Source organism: Arachis ipaensis, chromosome B2, assembly GCF_059453495.1.
Source record: "Arachis ipaensis isolate K30076 ecotype BB chromosome B2, ASM5945349v1, whole genome shotgun sequence".
Classification (NCBI taxonomy): domain Eukaryota; kingdom Viridiplantae; phylum Streptophyta; class Magnoliopsida; order Fabales; family Fabaceae; genus Arachis; species Arachis ipaensis.
Window position 1 is genome coordinate 95,655,295 of NC_142437.1, and position 14,424 is coordinate 95,669,718.

Sequence of the window (14,424 nt, forward strand, 5' to 3'; positions counted from 1 at the left end):
ATTGTAAATAAAGAATCCATGGCACATAAAAGGAAATTAAAAGAAGACATGATTATTGGAAATGAAATTGAATTAAAGAGAAATAATCCTTGCATTAATTAATTATAAAAGTATCTGAATGACAAAATTGAACATAACAAAGAACATGGAAGAATAAAACCAAGTTAAGAGAACAAACTAGAATGATGAAGTCTTGATGAGGAAATAACTCTTCTCAATGTTCCAATGCTAAGATCAATTGAAAATTAAAATCCTAAAAACTAGAGAGAAAAACCTAAGAGAGTGAAAAAACTAGATCTAAAACTACTGAATGAATGTGTGTGTTGTTTCTGCATATTCTCTGACTCTAGTCTGCTGTTCCGGGCCGAAAACTGGGCCGAAATAAGGTCCAAAATCGCCCCCATCGAATTCTGCAGATTATGCAGATCGCACATGTCACGCGATCGCGTCATCCATGCGGTCGCGTCGCTTGCGCTTTTTCCTCTCCACGCGTTCGCGTCGTCCACGCTACCGCGTCGCTTGCGCTTTCCAATCCGCACAGCCGCACAAGCCATGCGGCCGCGTCGCTGCGATTTGCGCTCCTTCGCGCGGTCGCGTGAGCCATGCGACCGTGTCACTTCTCGCTGGTTATCTCCTCAAGTTCTTGTGTTCCTTCCATTTTTGCTAGCTTCCTCTCCAATCTCCATCTCATTCATGCCCTATAAGGCCTGAAACACTTGACACACAGATCACGGCATCGAATGGAATAAAGGAGAATTAAAAGTAAATAATTAAAGTCTCTAGGAAGCAATTTTCAAACATGTACTGAATTTAGGAAGGAAATCTAAATGCATGCTAAATTGATGAATAAGTGGGCAAGGATCATGACAAAACCACACAATTAAACACAATATAAACCATAAAATAGTGGTTTATCAACACCCTCATTTTCCCACAACATAAACACTACTTCACCCCTTGGCCGAAACACCTACCCACCTCCATCTCCTCCATTTCTTCTTCTTCTACTCCTTTCTTTCTTCTTTTGCTCGAGGATGAGCAAACCTTCTAAGTTAAGTGTGGTAAAAGCTAAAACTTTTTGTTTTTCTATAACCATTTATGGCACCAAAGGCCGGAGAAACCTCTAAAAAGAGGAAAGGAAAGGTAAAAGCTTCTGCCTCCGAGTCATGGGAGATGGAGAGATTCATCTCAAAGGTGCATCAAGACCACTTCTATGAAGTTGTGGCCAAGAAGAAAGTGATCCCCGAGGTCCCTTTCAAATTCAAAAAGGGTGAATATCCAGAGATCCGACATGAGATTCGAAAAAGAGGTTGGGAAGCTCTCACCAACCCCATTCAACAAGTCAGAATCTTAATTGTTTAAGAGTTCTATGCCAATGCATGGATCACCAAGAACCATGATCAAAGTGTGAATCCGGATCCAAAGAATTGGCTTACAATGGTCCGAGGGAAATGCTTAGATTTCAGTTCGGAAAATGTAAGGTTGGCATTCAACTTGCCAATGATGCAAGGTGATGCACAGCCTACACTAGAAGGGTCAACTTTGATCAAAGGTTGGACCAAGTCCTCATAGACATCTGTGAAGAGGGCGCTCAATGGAAGAGAGATTCAAGAGAGAAGCCGGTTCAACTAAGAAGGCATGACCTCAAGCCCGTGGCTAGGGGATGGTTGGAGTTCATCCAACGCTCAATCATTCCCACTAGTAACCGGTCTGAAGTTACTATAGACCGGGCTATCATGATCAATAGCATCATGATTAGAGAGGAAGTAGAAGTTCATGAGGTTATATCCCAAGAACTCTACAAGGTGGCGGACAAGTCCTCTACTTTGGCAAGGTTAGCCTTCCCTCATCTCATTTGTCACCTTTGCAATTCGGCTGGAATTGACATAGAGGAAGATATCCTCATTGATGAGGACAAGCCCATCACTAAGAAAAGGATGGAGCAAACAAGAGATCCCACTCATGGACAAGAGCACGAGGAAATTCTTCATCATGAAATCCCTGAGATTCCTCAAGGGATGCATTTTTCCTCCACAAAACTATTGGGAACAAATGAATACCTCCCTAGGAGAATTAAGTTCCAACATGGGACAACTAATGGAGGAGCAACAAAGGCAAGGAAGAGATATTGAGGAGCTCAAGCACTCCATAAGATCTTCAAGAGGAAGAACAAGCCGCCATCATTAAGGTAGACCCGTTCTTTAATTTCCTTGTTCTTTATTTTCTATTTTTCAAAAATTATGCCTTATTTTTATTTATGTTTGTGTCTTTATTACATGATCATTAGTGTCTAAGTGTCTATGCCTTAAAGCTATGAAATGAATCCATCACCTTTCTTAAATGGAAAATGTTTTAAATTAAAAAAGAAAAAGAAATACATGAATTTTGAATTTTAAAACAGTTTAATTATTTTGATATGGTGGCAATAATTCTTGTCTTCTGAATGAATGCTTGAACAGTGCATATTTTTTATATTGTTGATTCATGAATGTTAAAATTGTTGGCTCTTGAAAGAATGATGAAAAAGGAGAAATGTTATTTGATAATCTGAAAAATCATAAAATTGATTCTTGAAGCAAGAAAAAGCAGTGAAAAGCTTGCAGAAAAAAAAAGAGATATATGCGAAAAAAAAGAAAAAAAGAGAGGAAAAGAAAGAAAAAGAAAAAGCAAGCAAAAAAAGCCAATAGCCCTTTAAACCAAAAGGCAAGGGTAAAATAAAAAGGATCCAAGGCTTTGAGCATCAGTGGATAGGAGGGCCCACAGGAATAAAATCCTGGCCTAAGCGGCTAAACCAAGCTGTCCCTAACCATGTGCTTGTGGCGTGAAGGTGTCAAGTGAAAACTTGAGACTGAGCGGTTAAAGTCGTGGTCCAAAGCAAAAAGAGTGTGCTTAAGAGCTCTGGACACCTCTAATTGGGGACTCTAGCAAAGCTGAGTCACAATCTGAAAAGGTTCACCCAGTTATGTGTCTGTGGCATTTATGTATCCGGTGGTAATACTGGAAAACAAAGTGCTTAGGGTCACGGCCAAGACTCATAAAGTAACTGTGTTCAAGAATCAACATACTTAACTAGGAGAATCAATAACACTATCTAGATTCTGAGTTCCTATAGAAGCCAATCATTCTGAACTTCAAAGGATAAAGTGAGATGCTAAAACTGTTCAGAAGCAAAAAGCTAAAAGCCCCGCTCATCTAATTAAGACTGATCCTCATAGATGTTTTTGGAATTCATTGTATTTTCTATTCTTTTTATCCTATTTGATTTTCAGTTACTTGGGGACAAGCAACAATTTAAGTTTGGTGTTGTGATGAGCGGATAATTTATACGCTTTTTGGCATTGTTTTTAGTATGTTTTTAGTATATTTTAATTAGTTTTTATTATATTTTTATTAGTTTTAAATAAAAATCAAATTTTTGGACTTTACTATGAGTTTGTGTGTTTTTCTGTGATTTCAGGTATTTTCTGGCTGAAATTGAGGGACCTGAGCAAAAATCTGATTCAGAGGCTGAAAAAGGACTGCAGATGCTGTTAGATTCTGACCTCCCTGCACTCGAAGTAGATTTACTGGAGCTACAGAATTCCAATTGGCGTGATCTAAATTGCGTTGGAAAGTAAACATCCTGGGCTTTCCAGCAATATATAATAGTCCATACTTTGCTCGGGATTTGATGGCCCAAATTGGCGTTCCAAGTCAGCACAAAAATTCTGGCGTCAAAATGCCAGAACTGGCATAAAAGCTGGAGTTAAATATCCAATCTGGCACAAAAGCTGGCGTTTAACTCCAAGAAAAGTTTCTACACATGGAAGCTTCAATGCTCAGCCCAAGCACACACCAAGTGGGCCCGGAAGAATATTTCTGCATTAATTACCTATTTCTGTAACCCTAGGCTACTAGTTCTCTATAAATAGGACCTTTTGCTATTGTATTTTCATACTTTTACACTTGATCATACTTGATAGACCTTTTCACGTTTGGGGGCAGGCCTCACGGTTATGCCTAAACCCTTTTGTTCTTATGTATTTTCAACGGTGGAGTTTTTACACACCATAGATTAAGGTGTGGAGCTCTGCTGTTCTTCATGAATTAATGCAAAGTACTATTATTTTTCTATTCAATTCAAGTCTATTTCTTCTCCAAGATATTCATTCGCACCCAAGAACATGACGAATGTGATGATTATGTGACACTCATCACCATTCTCACCTATGAACGCGTGCCTGACAACCACTTCCGTTCTACATGCAAACAAGCTTGAATGTGTATCTCTTGGGTTTCTAATCTAAGATTAGAACCTTCGTGGTATAGGCTAGAATTATTGGTGGCCATTCCTGAGATCCGGAATGTCTAAACCTTGTCTGTGGTATTCTGAGTAGGATCTGGGAAGAGATGACGGTGACGAGCTTCGAACTCGCGAGTGTTGGGCATGTGACAGACGCAAAAGGATCAATGGATCCTATTCCAACATGATCGAGAACCGACAGATGATTAGCCGTGCGGTGACAGCGTGCGTAGAATATTTTCACTGAGAGGACGGGAAGTAGCCATTGACAACGGTGATGCCCAACATAAAGCTTGCCATGGAAAAGGAGTATGAATGATTGGGAGAAGGCAATAGGAAAGCAGAGGTTCAGAGGGAACAAAGCATCTCCATACGCTTATCTGAAATTCCTACCAATGAATTACATAAGTATCTCTATCTTTATCTTTATTTCATGTTTATCCTTTAATTATCAATCCTCCATAACCATTTGAATCTGCCTGACCGAGATTTACAAGATGACCATAGCTTGCTTCAAGCCGACAATCTCCGTGGGATCGACCCTTACTCACGTAAGGTTTATTACTTGGACGACCCAGTGCACTTGCTGGTTAGTTGTACGGAGTTGTGATAAAGAGTTGAGATTACAATTGTGCGTACCAAGTTGTTGGCGCCATTGATGATCACAATTTCGTGCACCACTTAGGCAGTAGAATAATCAGAGCGGTCTTCAGTTCAAAACCCGCAGCCAAATTCAGATGACGTGCTTGATATGGTTGCAGTGTGAAGTCCGGAGCTCCTGCTTCCTGAAGAGTGATCCTTCTAGACTCCGCCATAGTACCTGCCCTTAAATCAACAGAAGAGGCGTCAATAGAATTAGTAGAAGAGGGACTAGTTTCTTCCTCAAACGACGGTTCAGACTCAACCTCAGATAAGACTGGTGAATTGGTTGAAACCCCTTCACCACCCTCAGAGGCTAACCAACGCCGAGTTCACCTAATACGTGAAATAATCTTTTCGATCTTAGGATCAAATATGGCTAATCTCGGATCCAGTAATGAACGTGTCATTCAATGAAAGAAACTAGAGCTTATGGTAATAAAATTTATTAAGAAAATTAAATTATAAAACTACTAATAATAAACAAAAACACACAAATAAAAAAATAAAAAATGCAATTATATAAATATAAAAATATTTACACTAACCAATAATTTAGAACACTATTGCAACTCTCCGATAACGGCGCCAAAATTTGATGGGTGGAAAAATGCCGGTTAAGAATTTCTAAAAATTATATTTCCTAAACTGCGTTGTAAGTACAGTCTTAACCGACGAAATTTCCACTATCAATTTAAAAGATGTGTCACAATTAAGATTAAATAACTGGGAGTAGAATTCCCAGGTCGTTTCCCAAAGAGTTGACACAGCAGTGTAAATTATTGATCAGGAGTTTTCTGAGTATTTTTAAGGTTGAGAACGGAAAAATTAAATAAGCAGAAATTAAAGCAATGTATAATAACAAGAGGTGTTATGTATTTGAAATCAAAGGTCTTGGCTAGGAGAAGATTAATTGGAGTTTCTATCCTTGTTAATTTTTTCAGGTATAACACTAAAAGGTTGTTGCTTCCACTTAGTTATCCTCTAACTAATAAAGAAAAGTTAAGTGGGTAACACTAACTCTGATTCACAAGTCCTAATCACTTCCTAGGGAAGGATTAGAGTTAGTGAAAATTGAGTCAGCTAGCAATCCCCAATTACAAATTAATACTTGAGTGTTCCAACTCAAGGGTGTCCAATTAATCAACTCCCAAGCCAAATTGAGAGCTTTAAATCATAACATGAATGCCATTTTCAACAATCATGGAATAAGAATAAATAGGAGACATGGTAATTAAAATTAAATTAATAAAAGCAAATTTGGAGCTGATAATTAATGAAAAGAAGTCAAACAAGTAATGGAATTAAATATAAAAATAGTTCATTGCATTAATAAACTCAAAATTAACAATATCCAAATATGACCACGAGCAATTAAATGGAAAACAAAAGAGTAGAATGATAGAAAGGCAAACTATAACGATGAAAACTTCAATCGAAGGTAGTAGCAGCTCTCTCAATATCCAATCCAAAAGTCAAAAACAAAGAACACTAAGAGGAGAAGTAGTGTTTTCTCTCTAAAATTCAAAACTAAAAACTAAAACTAAGTGAAAGTGAATATGTCTTGAGTCTCAGCTTGCCCCCTGCCTCTAGTTTGTGTTTTTGGGCCGAAAATTGGGTCCAAAATTGCCCCTGCGAGTTCTGATCAGTGCAGCACGTGACGCTCTGTCACGCGTACGCGTCGCTGGTCTTCTGCGCTTGTCACACGTACGCGTCAGTCACGTGTACACGTCGCTGTATGATGCGCTAATGCACGTGCACGCGTCAGCCATGTGTGCGCGTCGATCCTCGCTGCTCAGCTCCTTAGTTTCTTGTGTTCCTTCCACTTTTGCATGCTTCCTTTCCATTCTCTAAGCCATTTCTGTCCTATAGAACCTGAAAACACTTAACACACAGATCACGGCATCGAATGGTAATAAAGGAGAATTAAAAATTAGTAATTTAAAGGTTTAGGAATCAAATTTTCAATCATGGAACAAAATTAAGAAGGATTTGTAAAACCATGCAGTTTGTATGAATAAAAGTGCGAAGAACTGATAAAATCTACTCAATTTAGCACAAAATAACCCATAAAATAGTGGTTTATCAGTAGCCGAATCACTCATTGAGTATTATCGTAAGACTCTAAACTCAAGCCTTTCTCCAAACGCAATTCTACTAAAGGTGGGGAGACAAGGGAAAGTATTTCTCAACTAAAAAAGGAATAAAAATAATCTTCAAAAAAAGAATACAAGAAAAAAAAGAAAACGTTCGTGCCCAAAGCTTTCGTGCAACAAATCTAACAAGGATTTTGGATATTTGATTTTGTAAATCAATAGCTATTAGAAAAGATCTCTTATGGTTTTATTTAAGTTTCAAATCAATTTTAATTATGACTATAAATAGGATTGAGATCCGCCCACGTGAGAACTTCTCTTCTCCTAATTTTCATTCCGCACATTTACAACTTTTTCTCTGCTAGGGTTTTCTAAACTATGAGCAACTAAACCTCTATTATTAAGGTTAGGAGCTCTGTTTATTTGAATGGATTAATAATTATTTGTTCCACTACTCTTGATTAATGCATCGATTATTGTTTAAAGATTGGTTTCCTTCTTTAGCCTATTTATTAGTGATTATTGGAATATAACTCTAATATACTTGAATTCTATTTGAATCTTGGAAAAACTATATCATTATGTTTTTGAGTTCTTAGGGTTGTATGACTTATAAATCGTAAATTGAACTTAACCCTCTAATGTAATTGAGTGATCAAGGAATTGACGGTCGGTTAGATTAGAGGAGATTGGATAGCCTAGGAATAAGAATTTAATCACCTAGAGTTTGCCATAAACATAATCATTGCATGATCAAGGTAGTTGACATTGAATATTAATCTGGATATTTAAACATCTCCGAAACTTTAACTCCATTCCCATATCGTTTTCTTAACCATTCACCATTTGCTTTTCTTAATTTATTATCTTTTATGCTTTTTGATAATTAAAACTCTCATTTCAATTTGTCTAACTAGAATAGCTAATTAACCATTGCTTGCTTAGTCTGTTAATTCTCGTGAGATCGACACTCATTCACTGTGAGTTATTATTTGGTACGACCCGGTGCATTTGCTGGTAAGTTGTGAATTGTAAATTCCGCATCAACTCTTTAACAACAACAACAACAACAGCAAAATTAGTCACCAAGTACATTCTTCTAGGTTGTTCATAACAGTGCAAAATCAATCACATAGGTTGTTCATAGGAAATAAAATAGTGCTAGTCTTTAACAAAACAGCAAAATTAAAATTGAGGATAATACAACATAAAGTGCACTGTGTTCTACAATAGCAACAGCAAAATTAAAATCAACCCACTATATCCACCAGTAGCATAAAGTGCACTACTGAGTTATACAGCAGCAACAACAAATCTTTGGAAATGCAACAGATTACAAATAACCATCTAATTGAGTGATACATAATGGAGCTTAAGCAGTGACTGACAGATTTATCATTAAGCAATGACAAAGAAAAGCTAATCAACCAAGAACGGATTTGAGCACTAAACAAAACAACCATTACCTTTGCTAAGTGAGGACAGTGAACAGAATTTGAAGAAAAGCAGTTGAATGTGACAGATGACGGAAACCTAGCTTGGACTACCACAGCGGCAACCCGGCGATGACTACAACGACAGACCACGGGCAAAGAGCGCCAGAACAGGGCCCGTGGACGCTGGCGATTGGTGATTCTAGGGAGGGGTTTGAGGCTTCAATAACAATGAGAGGTTTAAAGTTTTGAGAGACAATCACGACGAACGACTCGACAGACGACGACAAGAGACGGTGGGTAAAGCGCGACTGACGAGCACACCGAAAAAGCTAGTAACTAGCAAATGAGGAGAGGGACTGAAGCATGACACAAGAATGGGTGATGCCGTGCGTGAGGGGAGGAGGGTGCATGGCTGGGAGAGAGGGTTTGGCTCCAAGAGTTATCTTCTTTCTTTTTTGCTAAGTGAAGAAATAGCACTAAATCAATACGAAGGAATGGGGAATGGGACGAGGGAATGGGGAATTTCAGGGGCAACACAACGCTGTTTGAGGGAATTTGGAGAATTAAATTTTTTTTTTTAAAATAATATTTGCTAGCATACACGCATCAGAATTCAATGAATCAACGATTTCTATATCATTTATTTCATGCTTCTTTTTTTCGGTTAAAAATGAGAGAAGATAATGGTATGATGTTATGAGTAAGAAAATAACAATTCTTTTTCCTCCACTACTAGAAGTGAATATCATTGTATAAATATCTAAGTGAAAAAAACCCAAATAACTTCCCATCATTAAAATCACAAGACTGGTTTTATTTAAATTTAGTTGGTAGACTGTGAATTTTAAAAAAAAAATTGAAAAATTGTTACTATAAATTGTTGTGAAATAAAAGATATATATAATAGAGATGTACAAATAGAAGACTCTAGTATTAAAATAATTAGCCCAATAATAATTTATATATATATAATAATATTATATGTTGTAATGTGTATATATATACAAAGATAGAAAGAAGTATTAAAAATAAAGAGAGAGAGAATCGCATCTGTTTATTGTTGCAATCTCAATATAATAAAGATGGTTAATATTGCTATTAATATTATATGTAAAGAGTAATAGAAAATAGAATTTAAAATACTTATAAAATAAAAGAAGAGAAAGAATTGTAGTAGAAATATAAGAAGAAGAGTATTTGATTGCAGCATAAAATAAGATTGATTTGTATGAAAAGGAAGGGAGAATAGTATTTTGTTATTGCTTGTAGTATATTTCCATTCAGAGGCTTAAGCCTCTATTTATACACGTACATGAGAAAGCTTTTCAAGTTCATATTAAATGTGGTCTTCTAAGTCATCCTTGAGAAACTACACCTCATGGAAAATGGGCATCCACGTAAGGTGTGATAGAATCCTTATCACAACACTCCCCCTTGGATGACCATTTAGGATTATTGCCTCGTTAAAACCTTACTAAAGAAAAACCCAGTGGGAAAAAAACCTTAGTGAAGGAAAAAGAGTACAATATCCTTTAATGATGGGGCTGCCTCATTAAAAACCTTGTCAAGAAAAACCCAATGGGAAAAAAACTTGACCAAGGAAAAAAGAGTACAGTCTCCCCCTCTTGCCGACATCATTTAATGTCTCGAAATCGGCGCATCCCAATCTTATGTACCAATCTTTCAAAGGAGGATTTCGGGAGTGACTTTGTAAATAAATCTGCCAGATTGTCACTTGAACGGATCTGTTGGACATCAATTGTCCCTTGATTTTGAAGATCATGAGTGAAGAAGAATTTGGGAGAAATATGCTTTGTTCTATCACCTTTGATGTATCCACCCTTAAGTTGAGCAATGCATGCTGTATTATCTTCAAACAGGACAGTTGGAGCTATCTTATGATCAATTAGTCCACATGATGACAGAATATATTGAATCAGACTCCTCAGCCAAAAACACTCGCGACTAGCTTCATGAATCGCCAGTATTTCAGCATGATTAGAGGAGGTTGCTGCTATCGTCTGTTTCGTGGACCTCCATGATATAGCTGTACCACCATATGTGAATAGGTATCCTGTTTGAGACCTCCCTTTATGTGGATCAGACAGGTATCTGGCATCTGCATAGCCAACTAGTTGTGACTTGGATCCATAGGGATAAAACAATCCCATATCAACCGTTCCATGAAGATATCGAAAAATTTGTTTGATTCCACTCCAATGTCTTCTGGTTGGAGAGGAACTATACCTTGCTAGTAAATTCACCGCGAATGATATGTCAGGTCGCGTATTATTAGCAAGATACATTAGCGCTCCAATGGCACTAAGATATGGTACTTCAGGACCAAGGATATCCTCATTTTCTTCTTTAGGACGGAATTGATCCTTTTTCACATCTAAAGATCTTACAATCATTGGGGTACTTAATGGATGTGACTTATCCATGTAAAATCTTTTCAAGATCTTTTCTGTGTATGTTGTTTGATGAATAAAGATCCCACTTTTTATATGCTCGATCTGTAGGCCGAGACAAAACTTAGTCTTTCCAAGATCTTTCATCTCAAACTCTTCTTTTAGAGTTTTTATAATTGTTGGAATCTCTTCAGGAGTCCCAATGATATTTAAATCATCAACATACACAGCAATTATAATGAATCCGGATGCAGATTTCTTTATGAAAACACACGGGCAGATATCATCATTCTTGAATCCATTTTTGGCCAGATACTCAGTAAGACGATTATACCACATTCGTCCAGATTGCTTTAGACCATATAAAGATCTTTGCAATTTGACTGAGTATAACCCTTGCGAATATTCATTGGATGGTTTAGATATCTTTAGTCCTTCAGGGACTTTCATATAGATATCCCGATCTAATGAGCCGTACAAATAGGCTGTTACCACATCCATTAAATGCATATGCAGTTTATGATATGCAGATAAACTGACCAAATAACGCAATGTTATCGCATCCACTACAGGGGAATACGTTTCTTCATAATCTATACCGGGCCTTTGTGAAAAACCTTGTGCCACAAGTCGGGCTTTGTAGCGCACAACTTCATTTTTCTCATTTCGTTTTCTCACAAATACCCATTTGTATCCAACAGGTTTTACATCTGCAGGTGTACGGACTACAGGTCCAAAGACTTCACGTTTTGCAAGTGAGTCTAATTCAGCCTTCATGGCTGCTTCCCATTTTGGCCAATCATTTCTTTGTCGACATTCTTCGACTGATCTTGGCTCAAGATCCTTACTTTCATGCATGATATCTAATGCCACATTATATGCAAATATTTCATTGACAATTGTCTTATTTCGGTCCCATTTCTCTCCTGTAAAGACATAATTTATCGAGATCTCGTCATTTTCACAATTTTCAGGTACCTGAACGTCTTCTAGCGTTATATCAGAATTTTGGACAACTGCGGGTGTCTCTACTATGTCTTTTTCAACAGGAATAGTATTTACCTCTTTTCTCTTTCGAGGATTTCTATCTTTAGAACCGACAGGCCTGCCACGCTTCTGGCGTGTATTTGCTTCAGTGGCTATTTTTCCTACTGGGACATCAATTCGAATTGGGACATTTTCCGCCCTGCCACGCTTCTGGCGTGAATTTGCTTCAGTAGCTACTTGTCCTACTGGGACATCAATTCGAATTGGGGCATTTTCCGCTGGTATATAAGATTTGGTTATCCTCTTTGTATCGGAAAATGCATCAGGCAATTCATTTGCTATTCTTTGCAAATGTACAATCTTTTGAACTTCTAGTTCACATTGCACTGATCGAGGATCTAAATGCATCAACGATGATGCATTCCAATTAAGTTCCTTTTCAGGAAACTTATTCTCTCCCCCTAATGTTGGAAATTTTGATTCATCAAAATGACAATCGGCAAACCGGGCTTTAAACACATCACCAGTTTGTATCTCAAGATACCTCACTATAGAGGGAGAATCATATCCAACATATATCTCCAATTTTCTTTGGGGTCCCATTTTGGTGCGATTAGGTGGTGCAATGGGAACATATATCGCACACCCAAATATTCTTAAATGGGAAACATTTGGCTGCTGGCCAAAAGCTAATTGTATAGGAGAGAATTGATGATAACTCGTTGGCCTCAAACGAATAAGTGCTGCGGCATGTAAAATAGCATGCCCCCAAACCGAGGTTGGGAGATTTGTTCTCATAAGCAGGGGTCTAGCAATTAATTGGAGGCGCTTAATAAGTGATTCTGCTAACCCATTTTGTGTGTGAACATAAGCTACTGGATGTTCAACACTTATTCCATTAGCCATACAATAAGCATCAAAAGCTTGGGAAGTAAATTCACCAGCATTATCAAGACGAATTGCTTTAATTGGATTTTCTGGAAATTGTGCTTTTAATCGAATAATTTGAGCCAGTAATCTCGCAAACGCCAGGTTGCGAGAAGATAATAAGCACACATGTGACCATCTCGAAGATGCGTCTATCAGGACCATAAAATATCTAAAAGATCCACATGGTGGATGAATAGGTCCACATATATCACCTTGAATCCTTTCTAGGAATTCAGGGGACTCAAATCCAATCTTTACTGGTGATGGCCTTAAAATTAATTTCCCTTGAGAACATGCAGCACAACAAAATTCACTAGATTTAAGAATCTTCTGGTTCTTTAGTGAATGTCCATGAGAGTTTTCAATAATTCTTCTCATCATGGTTGTTCCCGGATGACCCAATCGGTCGTGCCAAGTTATGAACTCATTTGAGTTAGTAAACTTCTGGTTTACAGTGGCATGTGATTCAATTGCACTAATCTTGGTATAATACAACCCAGATGAAAGTGAGGGTAATTTTTCTAATATAACTTTCTTATTTGAATCATGAGTTGTTATACATAAATACTCATGATTTCCCTCATTCATCGTCTCAACATGATATCCATTTCGGCGAATATCTTTGAAACTCAACAAGTTTCTCAGAGACTTGGTAGATAATAGTGCATTATTTATTATAAATTTTGTTCCTCCAGGAAACAAAATTATAGCTCTTCCGGAGCCTTCTATCACATTGCCTGAGCCAATAATAGTGTTAACATATTCCTCTTTTGGCACAAGATGGGTAAAATATATATCACTTTTGAGAATAGTGTGCGAACTTGCACTATCCGCAAGGCATACATCTTCATTACATATCCTTGCCATTCTCTTCAAAAACAAATAATAATAAAATGAGTAGTATGCACAGTTAAATTGAATACTTGATCAGAATTATTTTCTAAGAAACACTGTACATAAAATAATGTCATATACCAAAATTTTATTTTAAAATTTGACACAATTAATAATTTCAAAATTCATAAATATTAATATTTCATTATTTATGTACATCACATTTGAAACTTAAATACATAGAAAATAAAACTTTAACAATAAATTTTTTACATTATTTATTTACATAGATACTTCACAATTTCACATATTAAACTATTCCATCATTGATCAAATGGCCAATATTTCCTTCAGGGTCCTCAAAGAAATCAGATACATCATAATGAGTGGTGGAGTTCTCAGCATCATTTGAAACAAAATTTGTTTCCTTTCCTTTGTCGTTCTTTTTCAAAGATGCCTGGTAAAGATCGACTAGGTGCCTTGGGGTACGACAGGTACATGACCAATGGCCCTTTCCACCACAGCGGAAACACTTCTCCTCGGTTGATTTATTCTGCCCGATATTCTTTTCTTTGTCCCACTTCTGGTGAGATCCTCTCTTTTGAACATAATTCTTTTTCCTTCCATAATTTTTCTTGTTATTAAAAGCTTGCCATTTACCTCTTCTGGGGTAATGATTTGCCGCATTTACTTCAGGAAATGGGGCGGCGCCAGCTGGGCGCGCTTCATGATTTTTCAATAACAACTCATTGTTGCGTTCGGCAACAAGAAGGCAAGAAATTAACTCAGAATATTTCTTAAACCCTTTC